This window comes from Tenrec ecaudatus, chromosome 8, assembly GCF_050624435.1.
Source record: "Tenrec ecaudatus isolate mTenEca1 chromosome 8, mTenEca1.hap1, whole genome shotgun sequence".
Lineage (NCBI taxonomy): Eukaryota > Metazoa > Chordata > Mammalia > Afrosoricida > Tenrecidae > Tenrec > Tenrec ecaudatus.
This window is the reverse complement of record NC_134537.1, coordinates 37,592,878-37,612,266: the sequence shown is the minus strand read 5'-3', so window position 1 is coordinate 37,612,266 and position 19,389 is coordinate 37,592,878. Positions and strand designations below refer to the sequence as shown.

At 43.0% G+C, this 19,389-nt stretch overlaps 1 protein-coding gene and 1 pseudogene across 2 annotated transcripts in view; one reads left to right on the top strand and one right to left on the bottom strand.

The window, feature by feature from the left end:
• The first annotated feature begins 899 nt into the window (after nucleotides 1-899).
• ATP13A3 (ATPase 13A3) overlaps nucleotides 900-19,389 on the top strand; it is a 118,113-nt gene continuing 99,623 nt past the window's right edge. The window contains exons 1-2 of one of the 2 annotated variants that reach the window (XM_075556228.1): nucleotides 900-1,394; nucleotides 13,250-13,362. The gene's annotated coding sequence lies outside the window, so the exon portion shown is untranslated. The remainder of the gene's footprint in view (nucleotides 1,395-13,249; nucleotides 13,363-19,389) is intronic. The other variant, XM_075556227.1, reaches the window with a different exon arrangement.
• Nucleotides 11,391-12,195, bottom strand: LOC142454265 (transcription initiation factor TFIID subunit 12 pseudogene; annotated as a pseudogene).

Here is a 19,389-nt window from a genome sequence, read left to right as displayed (position 1 = left end):
GTTTGTTTCAGCCCATAGCTGTCGATATCCTTTGCCAGCACCAGCACCTTCATTCCAATGTGTGCCCACAGTAGATCTCCGGCCACGTGTCGCTTCTATTCTCAGAGGATCAAGGCGTTTGCAGCATGGCAGAATCGGGATACTACTGATGGCGGAGCCCCATGAGCTCTGGCGGTCAAGAGATGGCCGGAGTCCGGCCACAGCAGGTGGCTGAGCGCACACCCTGTGCGCGCGTTGCTGAGCCGGGCGCAGTGCAAACACGGGCCGGGGATTTAGATATCCGGCCGGATCTGGGCCCTGAGATAAATCTTCGGAGGAGGGAAGTATTTAATTTGCCTCCAGCACTGACGGAAGAAGCTCCTTGACGCCTGAGATTTAGTGTACGTGTGGGAGCTTTCTCTAGACTTCCACCTCCCAGCAATCCTCCTGAAGCCAGGCGCGGAGCCGCTAGCGGACGGCATTTCTGTTTGCAGGCGTAGGAGACTTGGGCCGGGAGCGAGGCTCTGGCGCCCCTTCTTTCTAGCACACACTGCCTCTGTGACCGGGCAAACGGAGAAGTCGACTTGAGGCCCTTCACTACTTTAGTACTCTGGTCATAAAATGGGGTTTGGGACTGTAATCTCGGGCACTGAAGAGCAAGACAAATTCTACCTTTTCTCGCCCCAAACAGCCAGCGGCCCACCCTGGGCACCGACACCTCGACCTTTCACAGGACCTTGCTTTGCAGTTCTCGCGCTCCTCGGGGGTGCGGGGAGCGCTAACCCCCAGAGGTGGGCGGGGCCTGCGTAACAGCAGCCCCGCCTACCCTCGGCCCCCAGCTCCTCCTGGCGTCCGCCACGCCCCCGGCGCGGAGATGAGGCAATCACGTGATCTCACATCCGGCGCGGGATTCCCGAGTTCTGGGCGCGCGCGCGCGCGCGCGTTCCCCCGCCCGCCTGCCGGCTCTCCCCGCAGCGTGATTCGGACGGCGCCGCCGCGGGGAGGGGGGTTCCCTACGTCGCCGGCGACGAGAGGCCGTTTCGAAGTGCAGACCGCCCCCCTCCCAGCCCTCCTCACGCTGCCGCCCTCCCTTGTTCTCGCCGTGCCCGGCTTGCACGCCGCCGCCGCGGGCGCCGGGGCGGAGAGCGCGGTCGCCCCTGCGCCTGGCCCGGCCCGGGCCTCGCCGCGGCGCCTCCCTCCCCTCACCCCGAGCCGCAGCGCGCGGCGGCGGCGGCGGTGCCTCGAGCCCGAGCGACCCGCGGCCGCCGGCGCCGGCCGAGGGCGATGGGGCTGGGCTGAGGCGCGGCGAGGCGAGGCGGCGGCGACCACAGCGGCGGCCCGGGCCCCCCGCGGCCTTTGGGCTGCTTCGGCCGGGAGGCCGCCGAGGAGACCGCGGGCGGCGGCGGTAGCGGCTGGTGAGTGTGGCCCTGCTTTCCGGGGCTCCGGAGGGTCGGGGTTGTGGGACGTGGAGCGGGGGTGGTGGTGATGGGGAAGGCTGGAGAGGGCAAACGGTATTTCTTGCCCCAGGTTCTGTGTACCGGGGGAGTTTGTGCTCTTCTTGGGGTGGACGTCACATCTCGTGGAAGGTGGGGTGTGTGCGCGCGTGTGTGTGTGTGAGAGTGAGTGATGCGGCCTCGGGGACACCGAGACCTCGAGTGGCCAGGACAGGTGAGGCGAGAAAGCGGCTCCACGTTGTGAGTGGGAGACCTGACTGATTGGGGCACAGCGCCCACAGGATTGGAGCTGGTGCCGTGGAGCGGGATGGGCGTCCCGAGATCAGGTTCATGTTTAAAGTCGGGGAGGTGGTGCAGTCGCAAGGCAGGAGTATTAGAGTCCTTGATGGACCGTGGGGTGCCCAGTGACTGGAATCTGGAGCACATTCTTAGTCACAGCGGAGGAGCTTTTCCGCAGTCACCGAGATTTACAGTTAATGTGGCCTGGAGGGGCGCAGGGTGTGTGTGGTGACTCTGCCTTAGCCGCCTGAGGCACCTTCTGTGAGTTGGCTGCTGTCAGGAAGGAGGAAAACCCATCCCACCAGGGGCGCATTCCTCCAGTACTTTCTGGTCGCCTTCTGCACGGCCTTCCCTCCTGCATGTTCCTTTCACAAAGTTAGGCCCTGGGATGTGTGACCCCCGGTTTTGTGTTCAGATGGGTAGTGGGTTGAGGATGGGGACAGTTAGTTGGGGCTTCCCTATGTGGACAGTTCTTGTGACAGGTGGCTACCGTGTCATTGTATAGATTTGCAAGAAACATTCTTGGGTCTTGGTGTCTGGACATAGGTATGAATCACTCACATAATTCACTCCTTCTAATCACCAGTGTCTGAGAGCTATATTTAGTGGTTATATTAGTACAAAATGAACGGGTGAACCCACTCGTAAACCTTGAAAGAGAAACCTGTGTTCCTCTCGACACGTGCTCATGAACAGAGTCAGTAAAATGTTATTTGTGTAATGGCTGCTATGGATCTACATGACGGGAAGTTAGAATTGTAAAAATCGAAGAGGTGCTGGGACGTTCACAGTAAAGACTCCCCCAGTGAAAAGAGCTCTGCTGTGAGGTAGAGGCTATTTATCACGGCATGTGCTGTATCCACACACCCCCACCCCTCACCCCGACTCTAAAGAGTGTACAAAAAGTTGATGGAAAATTCCCTTGTCTTTTAATTCCATCAATTTTTGAAATACTCTTGGTTTCAGGATTGTTGCTTTGCTGAGTGGGCTACGGTTGCTAAACCAAATGTGTGTGAGTACCCCCTCCTAGTTTAGGACCCCTCTCTTAAGGCACATTGGTTCCTGAAAGTTGTTCGAAACTGTAAGTCCAATATTAATGATTGTGGAAGTTTATTTGTGCTAGTTTCCTTTTTTGTGTTTTATTCACCATGTAGTTCAGGCTTAGGGTGATACTGTTAAAAAAGATGTTTGAATTGTCAGGGTAACAAAGCCTTTTTTGGTCAGGAGATTGGGGAGCCAAAGTGATGACATGGTTTGGTTGCTTCACTTTATAAATAGCACCAACCAAACCAAAACTACTGCCTTGGAGCCCATTCTGACTCATAGTGACCCTATGGGATAGAGGAGAACCTGCCCCATTGGGTTTCCAAGTCTGTAAACCTTTGTGGCAGAAAGTTACTATGTCTTTCTCCTAGTGGGCTCAAACTGCTGACCAAAAGATTAGCAGATGCATGCTTTAACCACTGTGTCACCAGAGCTCTTTATATATAGCACAATTATTAAGTAAAAACAATGGGTAATGATTAATTTTGAAAATAAGGTTGGCAAGCTTCAATATGATTCACTGTTCAAATTATGCAGTCATTTGCTATTCAAGTCTGCTCCGGAAACGTCTGACCACATATATGCCTTTGGTCCCAGAAAGTTCTGATAGAGCTCAGAAATCTTCAATGGCTGTAGAGTCATGTCTGAATTATACAATGTGCTTGCACTGCAGGATGTGTAATGGAACTGTGTATGAAAGGGCTGGAAATTTCATTAGCTTTTGGTTTTATTGTTCCATGAACTTTGTGAAGCCTTGCGTATAGCTTGTAATAAATACTCCTTGGTAGTCATAATAAACACCCATGTTACTGGCTTATGCAGGGACTATACTTTGTATCAGTATTTCAATGAGAACGTTCCTTCTCACACATCAGAAGTTTACTGTGTAGCAGTGTATACTTCAGCTTATAGCCGACAGCATCCAACCTTGTATATCCTGTCTCATGAATGTTGCAGAGCTCTCGATTTTCTCCTGAAAATAGTACTGTGGAGTGCATCCTAGTTTCCAGACTCAGCAAAACCAGGGTTAGTGATGGCAGCTGCAGGAGGCAAAGGGGTTCGAACAGCATCGAAGGTGAAGCCACAGGTTTTCAAACAACAGAGATGGAAAAGCAGTGAATATGATTGTTCATGATTTAGGCCTCTTTGCTCAGTATACGGTAGGATGTTGACACAATGTCCAAATCACATTATCATCCCGTTTCATAGGACATGCAGCCACTTTCATTGACACATCCCTGCACTGCAGTAAGAGGGCATAGTTCTTTGTTTGGGGGACTTTTGGTGATTTATAACTGATTTGAGATAAACAGGATAAATTCCTACAGAGATAGGAAACTACTTTCATAGTAATTAGAACCAGCTCTGTAAGTCTGCAGGCCTGCACAGTATCTTCTGGTGAGTTTCCTACTTCGTGCTTTCTGTTGATGAGATCCAAACCAACCAGCTACTGCTCTCACGTCGATTGTGGCCTGCTGAGCTGGCCTTGCCATTGAGCCCATTGACTGAGGAACCCTGTGTGTCAGAGTAGAGAACTGTGTCATAAGAGTGTGCAGTAGTGACTTAGTGGCAGTAGATAGCAGATTTGTCTTTTAGGTGTCTCTAGGTGGACTTAAAATTCCAGCCTTTCACTTGTTAGTTTCCAAGTGTGTTAATGTTTGTCCCCATGTCTGTTAGTTTAGTTAGTCTTTAATGGATACTTCATTTGGGTAATAAAAATCCATACTTAGTGGATGTAATAAGTGTGGATTGTCAGCGAAAAGACACTGTAGTGGAAAGAGCTTGAATTTGAGAATCCAACCTGAGTTCAAATTCTGACATTTTAAAACTAGTTGTTGATTTTTGAACGAAATGAATAGTTACTGAGCATGCTTATTGTATACTTAGCCTTGGGTTAAACACCTGACCTGAGTGATCTTCAACCCCTTTTTACTGATGAAACTTAGGTTGAGAGATGTTAAGTTGCCTAGAATCACAGACAGCTGACATTGTCAACCTAGAAATTGAAGTCTGTGTCACATGGAGTCATCTAGAGCTAAGATTCCGACAGACTTGGAAGCCTTTAGTACTGTTACTTTATTTCTCTGCCCCATCTCCCTGTCTTTTAAAAAAAATTAGTGAATGAGAGTAGTGATACTTCAAAAAGTTGCAAGGATTAGCTGAGAACATATGTAACAAAAGGAGCATTCTTCCTGTACATACTAGTTCCTTTACCCCTTCCGTTTTGTATACTGGTGGTTTATGAATAGAATGTTTTAAAATATGAATATACTTTACTTCTGAGAGTAGTAACCCTAGGAAGTAGGTAGGCTTTGGATCCTGTGTAGGAGGGAGTAACCCACCCCCCCAAAAAAACAGAATTTTTTTGAAAGTTATGTATTTAAATTTTTTTACAAAACCATCTTATCACCTTCAAAATACTTGACATTACACTTAATATATTGTCAAATCTGTGATTCCATTCTTCGAAACATTTTCAAACTCATCTGTTTGGGTGGCAAGACAGTGCCTCCCTCATTTCTTTCTTTTTCTTTTAAAAATCATTTTATTGGGGGCTCATACAACCCTTAATCATAATTCATACATATATCAATTGTATAAAACACATTGTACATTCATTATCCTTATCATTCTCAAAACATTTGCTTTCTACTTGAGCCCTTGGTATCAGTGCCTCATTTTTAACCCCTCCCTCCCCGCTCCTGCCTCCCTCATGAACCCTTGATAATTTATAAATTATTATTTTGCCATATCTTACACTGTCTGGCGTCTCCCTTCACCCACTGTCGGGTGGTGTGTGTAGGAAAGAGGTTGTATGTAGATTGGTTCTCCCTCTCTACCCCACCTTCCCTCTACCTTCCTGGTATCGCCATTCTCTCACCACTGCTCCTGAACGGATCATCCATCCTGGGATTCCCTGGGTTCCCAGTTCATATCTGTATCCAGTGTACATCATCTGGTCTAGCCAGATTTGTAAGGTAGAATTGGGATCATGATAGTGGGAGGGGAGGGAACATTTAGGAACTAGAGGAAAGTTGTATGTTTCGTCGTTGCTATACTGCACCCTGACTGGCTTGTCTCTTCCCCTCGACCCTTCCGTAAGGGGATGTCTAGTTGTCTACAGATGGGCTTTGGGTCCCCCCTCCGCACTTCCCCTCATTTACAATGATATGATTTTTTTATCTTTGATGCCTGATACCTGATCCCATTGACACCTCGTGATCACGCAGGCTGGTGTGCTTCTTTCATATGGGCTTTGTTGTTTCTGAGCTAGATGGCCACTTGTTTACCTGCAAGCCTTTAAGATTCCAGATGCTGTATCTTTTGATAGCCAGGAACCATCAGCTTTCTTTGCCACATTTGTTTATGCACCCATTTGTCTTCAGCGATCATATTGGGGAGGTGAGCACACAATGATAAGATTTTTTTGTTCTTTGATTCCTGATAACTGATCCTTTCGGCACCTCGTAATCACATAGGCTGGTGTGCTTCTTCTATGTGGTCTTTGCTGCTTCTGAGCTAGATGGCTGCTTGTTTACCTTCAAGTCTTTTAAGAAAAATATTGTTTTATTAGGGGCTCATACAACTCTTATCGCAATCCATACATACATCAGTTGTGTAAAGCACATTTGTGCATTCATTGCCCTCATCATTCTCAAAACATTTGCTCTTCACTTAAGCCCCTGACATCGGCTCCTCATTTTTTTCCCTGCCCTCTTTGCTCCCCCCTCCCTCATGAACCTTTGATAATTTATAAATTATTATTTGGTCATATCTTGCCTTGTCTGACATCTCTCCTCACCCACCTCTCTGCTGTCAGTCCCCCCAGGAAGGAGGTCACATGTAAATCCCCGTAATCGGTTCCCCCTTCCAACCCACCCTTCTTCTACCCTCCCAGTATCGCCACTCACACCACTGGTCCTGAAAGGATCATCCGCCCTGGATTTCTTGTTTCCAGTTCCTATCTGTACCAGTGTACATCCTCTGGTCTAGCCAGACTTGCAAGGTAGAATTGGGATCATGATAGTTGGGTGTGTGTGTAGGGGGGGAGGGGAGGGAAGCATTTAGGAACAAGAGGAAAGTTGTATGTTTCATTGTTGCTACATCGCACCCTGATTGGCTTGTCTCCTCCGGAAACCCTTCTGTAAGGCGATGTCCAGTGGCCTACAAGTGGGCGTTGAGTCTCCGCTCCGCACCCCCCCCCCATTCACTATGTAAGATTTTTTGTTCTGATGATGCCTGATACCTGATCCCTTCGACACCTCGTGTTCACACCGGCTGGTGTGCTTCCATGTGTCTCCCTCATTTTCTTTCTTCACCTCTTCTACATCTTCAATTCACTTTCATATCCGTCTGCGTTCATGGGAACAAAAAGAAGTTACATGGCGTGTGGTCAGGTAAGTAAGGTACATGGGGCAAGAGAGGCATGCAGTTTTTTTGTTTTTTGTTTGCTAAAACTGGCGCACCGAGATGGCTATGTGAGCAGGTGTATTGTCGTCGTGACAGCAAAACCAGTCCCGTCTGCCACAAATCAGGCCTTTTTTTGTTGTGCACAGTTAAGTAATCTTTATAGAACCTCTAAATAGAAAGCCTGATTAACAGTCTGGCGTGGTGGAACAAACTCCAAATGCATTACGTAGGTAGGAGTGGACATTTTCATATCTTTGGAAGTTGATGGATGTACAGGATGAAGTTTGTCACCAATTGACATTTTTACATTTTTTGAAACGCGAAAAGCACTCATACACTTAAGTTTTCCCCATATTCCTTATAATATATGTTCAACATCACAGTTTCTGTGGCATTTCCCCCCTGAGCAGGACAAAATTTCACAGCTGGATGCTGTTCTCTTAAATCGGCCATCACAGAAAACGAGATTTGAGCGAAACTGCTTTTCTGAAAAAAAAAAAAAAATTCCTTGTGACTAGACAGAACCTTCCCAGGCAACGTCGCTGGGTGCACTAACTGGGAGTGAGCTTCTCTGAGTTGCTTGAGCTTGCCTAGGGAAAAACATGTATTCAAGGGAAAGCTCTGGTGCCCAGTGAAATTCTGGGTTTTTTGGGTACCCCCTTCATATGCTTTAGAGTTAAAACTTGTCAATTTGATCTCAAAGGTAATTTTTCAAAATAATGTACTGTTTAAGGCTGACTTTTTAAAAAAAATCTTTTAAAATGGTTTATTTCCTCAAACTCACTGTAGGGAAAACTCAGTATTATCCCCAAAGGACCAGCCCCTTTCCTATCACTGTATTTTGCTTTATGCTGTATTAGTCTGGGTTTTTTAAAAAAGCAAAATGAGTGACACATATGTATAAGAAAGAAATTTAATAAAATGATCTTAAAAATTTTATATCAAGAGAGAGCGGCCTACACAGCCACAGAAGCAGGCCATGGGTCAGTTGTGAAGTTGGAGGCCCTTCCCCGGCTGGGTCCAACAGACTAGGAAGAAGGAAGATGAACCAGGAAGCACTGGTGGAGACAGAGTTGAATGAGTTCAAGGTCAGCAGGTAACATGGCAGGTTGCTTACAGTTCCCAGAGTTGGCAGGCAACATGTAAACTGCTGGCCCAAGAGGCCGACATTCTTTATTTACTGAACTAAACTGTTAGTTTGCTAACGTCCAGATCAGCAGTTCAAAGCACCCAGCAAAAAGATAGGCTTTTGGCTCCCATAATGATTTACAGTCTCAGATCCACAGTGGCAGCTCTACTCTGCCCTATAAGCTCCTTATGAATCAGAATCAACTCCATGTAGTGAGTTTGGTTACAGGGGACAGTATACTCTACCCTACATAGTCAGTTATCAAGAGTCAGAATTGGTGACTGCAGTGAGTGCATTTTCATAGGATAATTTCAGTTCCAAATATAAAGACTTATTTAAAAGATAGATTTGAGATTCTGCCAGTCTCACTTGATCCGTCTAGTAAGTCTGGTTTCCACAAGAACAAGAACTTAACATTTTGTCCAACATCTTTTCTCCTTTATTCATGATCTAACCTGTTGATTCTTTGATCAAAAAACTTAGTAATGGTTGCTGGGCCCCAACTACTTATTCTGGTCTCATGGTGAAGGAGGAAGCAGTAGCTCATAGATGCAATTAGACCTTCAGCCATTTCCTTCTCTAGTTCCTGCATTCATTCCTTATGCTCAAGGTGTAGTGCGACCAATTGTATTTTGGGTGACTGCTTGCACAGTTTAAAGACCCCAAGCATTACTCACTGAAGTTGGAGGCTTAACAGAAATTCAGAAAACAGCCGTAGGCTAATTGACTAGATAATTGATGAAACCATGACCCCAAACTTTCATACCAATAAATTTAATCCCATGAGGTCTTTAGTTATATCCCAGTAGCATCAGCAAGTGCACCCTTTTTTTGTCTGCTATTAGTGTCATTCCACCTTGTTTCCTGGAGGAAATCAATTACTTTAGTCAAGTTATATAACTATTACCCTTCCAACCCAAACCAAACTCACTGTTATCTAGTCGATGCCAACTCATAGCGACCTTACAACTATTAGCCTTAGTCATCCCCAATTTTCCCCACCACCGTAGATAAAATTATTTCTGCGAGAATGATTCCCCTTTGTTTCCATCCTCCTGCCTCTTAACCAGTCATCTCACCATTCTTGTCATTCCTTGTCAATGAAACCATGTGCCCTTTTCTATTGCCTCAGCACAACGTTCTAAAGTGTCATTGATGCTGCAGCATGCTTCAGGATTTCATTTCTCTTTATGGCCAAGTTGTGTCTATGGTATTGCATCTGGGCATCCCTCTGTATTTATACATTCACCTCTTGATGGGCACTTGGATTGTTTCAACCTTTTCGGTATTGTGAATAGTGCTGCGATGAACATAGGTGTGCATTCATTTTGTGTTGACGTTCTCTACGTTTCTGTTTGATCATTGTGTTAAGTCACCTTTCTTTGGAATGAGTACAAATATAAATCTCTTTCAGTCAGTTGGCCAAGTAGTTGCCTTCCAAATTTCTTAACATAAGCGAGTGAGTGCTTCATCAACCTTTTGAAACATTTCAGTTGGTAGTCCATTAATTTCTAGAGTCTTGTTTTTGGCTAATGTTTTCAGTGCAGCTTGGATTTCTTCCTTCAATGACCTTGGTTCTTGCTCATAGGCTACTTCCTGAAATGGTTGAATGTTGACTAGCTGTTTTTGGTACAGTGACTATGTATATTCTTTACATCTTCTTTTGATGTTTCCTGCATCATTCAATATTGTGCCAATAAAATCAGTGTTGCAACTTAAGATTTGATTTTGTTTTCAGTTTCAAATATGCTGAATGTGTTCTCCATGTTGGTTTCCTAACTCGATGTCTTTGCACATTTCATTATAATATTTTGTTATGCCTCTGGAACTGCCCTTTGAAATTTTCTATTCAGCTCTTTGACTTCATTTCTTCCATTTGCCTAAGCTACTTTTTGATGAAGAGCAAGTTTAAGAGTCTTCCGATACACACTTTGATCTTTTCTTTCTTTCCTGTCTTTTTAATGATTTTTTGCTTTCTTCGTGTATGATGTTTTTGATGTCATCGCACAGTTCATCACGTCGTCTGTCATTAGTGTTTAATGCATCAAATCTGTCCTTGAGATAGTCTTGAAATTCAGGTTGGGTATATTCAAGACCGTGTTTTGGCTCTGCTGGACATGCTTTCCTTTTCTTCAGTTTCAATCTGAATGTATATATGAGCCACTGGTTTTAGTTGATGATTAGGAGCTTCTCCATCTCTTCCCACAGACGTAGTCAGTTTGATTTCTGTGTATTCCATCTGGAGGAGTCTCTGCATATAGTTGCCTTTTGTGTTGTGTTGAAAAATGTATTTGCCTTGAATAAGTTGTTGGTCTTGCTTTACTCTATCTGCTTTATTATGGTTGAGTGTACTTTGAAAAGGTACCTCTTCTTCAGCCATTTTTGAGTGCTTCTGGAACTGAAGGGCTCATCTCCTGTCACTATCTCTGATAATGTTCTACTTCTACTCATGAGGTTCTCAGTAACTGTGTTTCTGTGCTGTCTGTAGGGCTTTCAGTGGCTAATTCCTCCGAAGTAGATACCCTATTACATCCTCGTAGTCTTGTAAGCTCTGCTGAAACCTGTTCGCTTTGGGTGACCCTGCTGGCATGTGAAATACCATTGACATAGCCTCCAGTATCACAGCAACGTACAAACTCCCACAGTAGGACACACTGATAAACAAGTGATACCTTAGTGCCTTGCCTATATAACCCCCCAGATATTCCCAATCTATAGAGAATCCTCTTCACTTTGTTATTAAAGTGAACAAAAGTTTTTAATTTTGATCAAGTTCAGTTTATTTTGTTATTGAAAAAGTTCCATTCTCTCCCTCTTTAAAAACATTGTTATTTTTATTTTTTTCGATTAATAACTTCTTTATTCTGTAAAAGCAAATGAAAGTCATATTCATATAAACACTGACATTACAAAGTACAGGGAGAGGCCTGGAGAGAAGGAAACAAAAACCTCTACACATCCTGCTAATACTGTCTCCCCAACAAGACCGGAACGCTTTGTCCCACATCCACTCACTTAGATAACAGACCACAAATAAAATCTCTGGAAGATACGCTGCTCTTCTTTGAGACGGCAGGGAAGAGGGACTGAAAGGTGGGGTAGGAGACTTTATTCTTTTGGCAGATCCTCTCAGTCATTATAGATATTGCTGCACTGTTAATAAAAAATATATGCTTCTCTGTAAAGCATTTAAAAAAAATTCCATGGATGAGATGGCTGAGGCCTCAGCTCAAGTATCTCCAAATCACTGTCGTCAGTCCCTGACTCTTCCGTGGTTATTTCTTGGTTGTTTTCCGGATCAGCGCCAGTATGTTTGTGAGCTTCTGTGGTGCACGCTTTCTTGTAGGGTCGGATTTCTTCAGCGTCAAATCCTGGGATCCACATGTTCCACTGGCGCTCTAGATGCAGCTGGACATCTTTCACCTCCAGGCTGCTGGACTTGCGATGCCTGGCAAGCTGGCAGGCTGCTGTCACCACACTCTCAATAAAATCGTCAGCAATCTGCAGCAGCATCTCCTCTACATCTTCATCCAACTGCTCATTAGGATCCACTTCTCTTACTAAGTCTTGCAATTTCTTCTTCGTCAATACCTGATTGTTTTCAGGGCTGAGCCGCCCTCCAGCACCAGGAGTGCCCAGTATCTTTACCACTGTCGTGCTATTGGCCATGGAGCCTTGCGGAGGGGTGCTGGCTGGTTCCGGTTTGATGGACGAGAAATTGGAGAGGTTGATTAGGGCTGAGGGGCCAAACTGGTTCATAATCTGTCGAGCTTTGGACTTCAGCTCATAGGGCTTATCAAGATCCTGCTTCTTTTTAGTGCTGTTAGGACCAAGGCCAATCAAAGGCAGCAGTGGCTTTCTCCACATGATATGCAGAGAGCGCCCCAGTGAAACGTTCGTCTCAGCAGCCGGTCCGACTGCGCGGCCCTCCCCCAAAAACATTTTTATTTTTTGTGAAGGAGTTGGCGAGGTTTACATTTTAGATAATCAAGTGTGCATTCAACAATTCAAACCACTCATCAGCTCTCACCCCGATTCTATCCCCCCTCATCCCCCTCCAATCTCTTCTCCCTCTTTGGGCCCCCTCACTTGTACCTGTTACCCTTTTAGTCTGCTGCTCCATCTCCTCACGCGCGCTCTCCTTCCCTGAGAACCTCCAAAGTCCATTTCTTTTAGTATGTAAGTCTCTGTCTTGGTTTTTACCCTTATAGGAGCCGTCTCATATAATATTTACCCTTTTATGACTGACTGACCTCACTCAGCATTAATATTCTCCAGGTCCAGTCATGTCGTGAGGTGCTTCATGGCTTCATCATTAGAATAATTTCTTTTAGAAGTAATACCCAAAAGTCCAAAGGAGTGGGAGATTAAAAATGACCCAGTTGTTCAACTCTTTAAAGATGCTGTTCTGTTCCCTCCCCCAAGCCCCTACTCTTCCTTTGAATATATTTCTGCATCCCTGGGTTCTGCGATTCACTACCATATCCCACAGAAAGTCATACAACTTGGAGGAAATGTCACACATGATGGTGGGTACTTTTCAATCCAAAATCTGAAGGTCAGCTACAGGTGAGCCAAATGCATGATCCAGAGCCAGAAACCAGAAATACCCATAAGTCACAGCAGGTCTTGCTTTTACCAAAGCTGTCGGGAAATAGAGATCTGGCTTTCTAGGTGAGGTGATGTGTGTTAGAAATGTACAGTGGTACCTACCACAGGATGGTGGCTTAACTCACTTTATCTACTAACATAGTGTTACGATGCGCCCAAGGAAAGAAAAGGTTTGGCTAGGTTCATATCCTCTCCTAAGGCGGAACAGGACAGTGATAGCAGTGTATATGTCCTGGAAGACCTTCAACAAGATGGATTGATACAGCACCTGCAACTATGGGCTCAAGCAGGACAATTGTGAGGATGGTGAATGACTAGTTTGTGTTTCGTTCTGTTTACACAGGGTTCCTATAAATGGGAACTGACCCAGTGGCACCTAACAACAACTAAGGTCGAGTCTTAAAGATGTCTCCAAGAAAACAAAGGGTGTAGCTCCGTTCACACTCTCTGCTAAGGGTAGGTCTTAATCCCACCCTAATTTTATCCATTAGTATGGTAGAGAATGCCTTCCAAAAATGAGACTATAGCCACAGGTGTATAGAGCCCGGGATTACATCACAGGAATTATGACTAGAAGGGTCATATTAATTTACTATAACTCAATTGTATTTTAATGATGCATAGTATTCCATTGTGTGTATGTAATATTCTTCTACTGATGACTATTTGGGCTGTTTCCAACTTTTTGCTTTTGTCAATCATGCTGTGATGAATGTGGGAATGTATATGTCTGTCTGTGTTATGTCTCTTCTTTAGGATGTATATCCAGCAGAGTTATTAGTGGATTGCGTGGGTTTTCTCTTCCCAGTTGTTTCAGGTAGTGCCATTATCACTTTCCACAATGATTATACATATTTATAGACCCCCCAGCATTATGTGAGAGTTCTAGGCTCTCTGCACTTTCACCAGCATTTGTTGTTTTCTGCTTTTATAAAAATTGTGCTGTCGTTGGTATAAGGCAATGACTTTCAACCTGCCTTGACCGTTTAATACAGTTCCTCATGTTGTGGTGGACCCCCCAATCATAAAATTATTTTGGTTGCTACTTCATAACTGTCATTTTGTTACTGCTATGGATCACCCAACCCCTGTGAAAGGGTTGTTTGACCCCCAAAGGAGTTGGGACCTGTAGGTTGAGAACCACTGGTATAAGGTAGTTTTAATTTGCATCTTCTAGATGGCTAATGACCAGGAGCATTTTTTAATGTTTGTTAGCCATTTGAATGTCATTTTTGGTGAATTATCTGTTTATGTCCTTTACCCACTTTTTAATTGAATTATTTATTTTGTTTTGGTTTGTTTTTTGTCCTCATGGAAGAATTGTAGTTTTTTGTTTTAAATGGGATTTAGAGGTTAGTCTCTTGTCTGGTGTGCCATTTCTGAAGATTTTTCCCCAGTCCATGGGAAAAAATTGGTTCTCCTTTTACTTTTGATGAATTATTTTGATGTACTTGTATGTCTTAATTTTAGTAGGTCCCAGTAACCTATTTTGTCTTCTATTATGTGTTCTTCTTCTGTTCTGGTTAATAATAGTATATCTATGCCCTGAAATAGGGCCCTTGAGTTTGCCCCTGTTTTCTCATTGATAATCTTTATAGCTCTGGGGTTTACATTCAGATGTTTTGATCTATCCTGAGTTTGTTTTTGTGCTCGGGGTGAGATCCTGTTTATTTTGCAGATGGAGATCCAGTTTTGCTAGCACCATTAGTTGAAGAGGCTATGTCTATCCCAACTGCAACTTGGTCAGAGATTTATAGGTGTTGTTTTCTATTTTGTTCCACTGGTCTATGTCCCTGTCATCGTACCAATACTAGGCTGTTTTGACTACTGTGGGTGTGTTGAGGTTAGGTAGTGAGAAGCCTCCTATTTTGTTCTTAAGTAATCACTTGCTTATCCAGGGTCTCTTCCCTCTCCATATAAAGTTAGTAATTAGATTTTCCAGTTCTTTTAAAAAGTGAAGTTGGGATCTGGATTGGAATTGTGTTGTATTTATGGGTTGCTTTGGGTAGTGGGTATGTATTGGGCTACTAACCACAACAAAATCAGCAGCTTGAAACACTAGCCACTCTGCTGTAGAAAGACGAGACTTTGTATTCTTGTAACGAGTTACAGTCTTGGAAAACCCAGAAGAGGCAACTCTACTCTGTCCAAAAGGGTCTCTATGAGTTAGAATCTACTTGATGGCAGTAAGGTTTTTTTGGGGGGTGGGAGTGGGATAGGGACGGTGGGAGGGTGGTGGTATTGACATTTATATAATCTTTACTATCCATGAACATGCAATATTCTTCCATGTTTATATAAGTACTCATATATTTTTATATTTATATAAATAAATATTTTAAAAAGAAAACCAATCAATTAACAATAATTGATAAATACATTAATGTAAACATTATTTAGGTATTATATAGAAAATAATATTTTATTTATATATTATATATACATATTGTATGTTTATACTTATAATTTATATAAGTATCATTGGTTTCTTGTAATTGTTTCTGTATTGTTAATTGGTGTGTGTGCGTGTGTGCAAGTCTTGTTTCTCAGGTTACCATAGATACTCATATATAAGCTGAGTTTTTCGGCTTATACACGGGTCAGTGTTAGTATTAGTAATGCTATAGATGGCAGTGAAGACTGCGCTTTGTATGAAAATGACAACAGTGATGGTGATGACGGCGATCTCAGTGAGGACAGCGTCTATGATGACCTCACACCAGCTGAAGCTCTGCCTTGGAATACGGATGAGGATGAGGAATCTAGTTTTGAAGGATTTTTACTCTTTACATTTTAGCTTGGTTGCTGATGGAGCTCAGGGTTGAGTACTCTTAAGGTATCATTGTTGATACCTTATTGTTTTTGTTGAACCTATTTTCCACTTACTGTGCTGGTTTACTAATGTTAAATGACTTGTCTTTTTATTTATGTTTTTTATTTAAAATAAATATTTAAATACATTACCTCACTGATGTCTCAATTTTTAGTAATTTTATTTTCATTTGTTTTGATTATTGAAACTCACCAATAGCTTCTGCATGTTCCACCCTAGGCTTATACTCGAGTCAATCAGTTTTTCTGCTTTCCCAGGTAATAATTAGGTACCTCGGCTTATACTCAGGTTGGCTTTTATTTGAGTATATACGGTAGGTTTATTCCTTAAGTATCTCATCCTTTGCACGGCTAGTTTAAATGGTATTGTTTTCTTGGTGTGTTTTTCAGAGCTCTTCTCATTAGTATACAGTAACCGATTACTTTTTTTTCTTTTTCTTTTTTGATTACTTTTTTTTATGTTAAGTTAGCAACCCTTCCATATGCCAAATCTTTTGATAATTCCTAGAAATTTTTCTTTTTTAAGTTTTGGGGTTTTTTCCATATAAAATTTTATCTCCAAATAGTGAGTTTCACTTCTTTGACCATTTGGAGACCTCTGATTTCTTTTTGCTGTTTATCTAATTTTTTCTTTTGTTGCTTGTGCTTTTGTGGTCATAGCTAATAATCCATTATTGAAAACCCAAAGCTGGGGAGGGAGGGGGATGGAAAAAAAAGAGGACATGATACAAAGGGCTTAAGTGGAGAGCAAATGCTTTGAAAATGATTAGGGCAAAGAACGTACAGATGTGCTTTATATAATTGATGTATGTATATGTATGGATTGTGGTAAGAGTTGTATGAGCCCCTAATAAAATGTTTAAAACAACAAACAATAAAAACCCCAAAGCATTACCCCTATCTTTTTGTTCTAAGAATTTTATATTTATGGTTTTAGTGAGTACATTTAGATCCTTAATCCATTTTGTTATATATTTTTAATACTGTAAGTATGGGCCAACTTAATTTATTTTGATTTTTGTGAAAATTCAGCTGACCCAACACCATTTATTAAAGAGACTTCTTTCCCCAGTGAGTGGATTTAGCATCTTGCCCCAAATCCATAGATTTGGGTTTATTTCTGGGCTTTGAAATTTATTTCATTGCTCGGTGTGTCTTAACTGTCTACACCAGTTTCAGACTGTTCTGATTACTGTGGTCCAAAGTATTTTAGAATGTTTCCCCCTGAATTCTTTCTCATCTCTGAGAGTGAATGGTTTTTCTTCATGTTCTCTTACAAGTAGTGTTAATTACCAGTTGTTATAATGGAAAGGAGTTGAGATTTTATAGGCAGTAAGGAAAAAGGCTTGCCTAGGGCCTTTTGGCTGTCTACTTAGGATTGTGTTGCCACATGTAACCAACTATTTAACAAATATTTTTTAGTTCCTGTGTGTGCTGTGCATAGGACTAGATGTTATGTGTACATTGGTGAATGAGTTCTGTTGTCTTGGAGATAAACAATCTAGCTAGTAAACACTGGGCCGCTGTGTTACACAAGTCCACAGGGCCCAGGGAACATTATATTCTTTGATCCGGTGCCCCCCATGACATGGCCTTGGGTCTTTTTGTTGAAAAAAAGTTTAAAAATTGTTTGAAATTCTTACTTCCTCATTGTCTTCAAGATGAAATCCTTTCATGTCACACAGGAACTTGATTATAATTTGATCCTACTCCATCAAAAAGAATTAACACATACAATTCTGTTACCAGCCATTTCCTAGAGGCTACCCTGTGCTCTGCCCACCTTAGGTTCACAGTGCAAGTGCATCAGTTACAGGTAAAGGTTTACAGAGCAGTTCATCAGTTGTACATTCAGCAATTCATACACGTTTTGATTCAATTAAACCGTTGCACTCCCCTCAGTCATACTGCCACATAGCCCACTTCTTCTGGGTGTTTTCTTTCCATTCCACTTACTTTCCTAACCCTCTGAACTTTGATCTTGGGCCAGTGCTTCCCTATTGATCTTACATGGTTGATTATTCTTCATCTACCTCACCAATGTTACTGTTCTCCTTACAGACCAGTTCTCTGTTTGGTGGAAATTTGAGCCACTTGAGTTTCCTTCCAGATCTGAATGGTAATTAAGGAGCTTCCACTAGTTTTTCCTGACCACTAAGGCAGACTGGTCTTGTTTATGATTTTGACTACTTGTGAAATTCAAAGTGGTAATAAGCCAATAAGGATTCTTGATGGAATGTTGATTTATGGCTTACAGAGTTACTTGGAATATTAGGATACTTGGGCAACATATTGGTCTTTTCAATTAATTTACATTTTACTGAATCGAATGGCCTGGGGTTAGTGTTCCAAGAGACCACTTGGTGTGAAGCAAAGCGCTGCGGTGCTTTAGCTTAATTGGCTACCATTTGTTGAGATTTTCTGAATAGTGAAAAAAAAAATGACCACAATTGATCTCCACAAGAACAAATAAAACTAGGAAAGAATGCGTAATAGATCCATTAGACTGCCTGTCATTTCCTTGTCTCTGTCATCTACTGCTGAGTAGATGAAGTGAAGTGGGGGCCCTTCAGAGAAGCTCATGGGCTGTGCCCAGGCCCCACATCTCTTTTACTCTTCTGCTCTTATTTTTTCACTTAGCAACTCTTCTTAGGTTTATAAGCCTTGAGAAACTGTCACTAAACTGCTAGATCAAATAATTGTTGGGGAAAGTAGTAGTTGATACTAAGGAACATAGCAGTGTGGTGCAGATGGGGACTCTGTTGGGTTATATGAGGTCACTGAAGGGCCCTGCGGGGAGCCCTAGTGGCATAGTGGTTATGCATTCAGCTGCAAACAACAAAGCCAGCAGTTTGAAACCACCAGCGACAGCTTGAGAGAAAGAAGAGACTTTCTACTTCTGTGAACAGTTACAGTCTTAGAAACCCACAGGGAAGAGTTCTGCACTGTCCTGTAGTTACTGTGAGTCGGAATCAACTTAATGGCAGTGAGTTTCGTTTTGGAAAAGGGGGCCTAGTAATGCTATATGAGAGCACGCCTAAGCTAAAACTTAAATTGTTACTTAGTAAGAGTGCCTGTATGCCCGCTCCTGTTATCCAGCCCATTCATTCAGCTGTACTCATGGGAGCTACCCTGGTGTCCCACCTTTAAGACTTTAGTTTGTAATTTAAGCATCATGAGAAAAGCATTCTGATGCATGCAGGATACGGAGGTGGGAGGAGTCCTGTTTTACAATGTAATCAATTAAAACTTAGAATATACTTGAACTGGGTCGTAAAGAAAAATAAGAACTCTCCTGGCCAGACTAAGTTAAACCCCCAGACCCACTTCCAGCAAGTCAATTCTATATAGGACAGTAAGAAACCAGCAACACTGTAATTGTTAGAGAAGCATACAGCCTCCCATGGGAGCGGCTGGTGGGTTTGAACGTGACTGGCTTTTCAGTTAGTAGTGGAGCTTAATCACTGTGCCACTGGGGCTTTAACAGACTAAGGTAAAAAACAAACGAACAGACCAAACCATTGCCATGGAGTCTTTTCTGACTCTGGATGGCGACTGTGACTCTGGATAGGGTTTCTGAGGCTGCACTACTTTATGGGGAGCAGACAGTTTTATTTTTCTTCTGCTTAGCGCTGGGTAGTTTGTACTGCT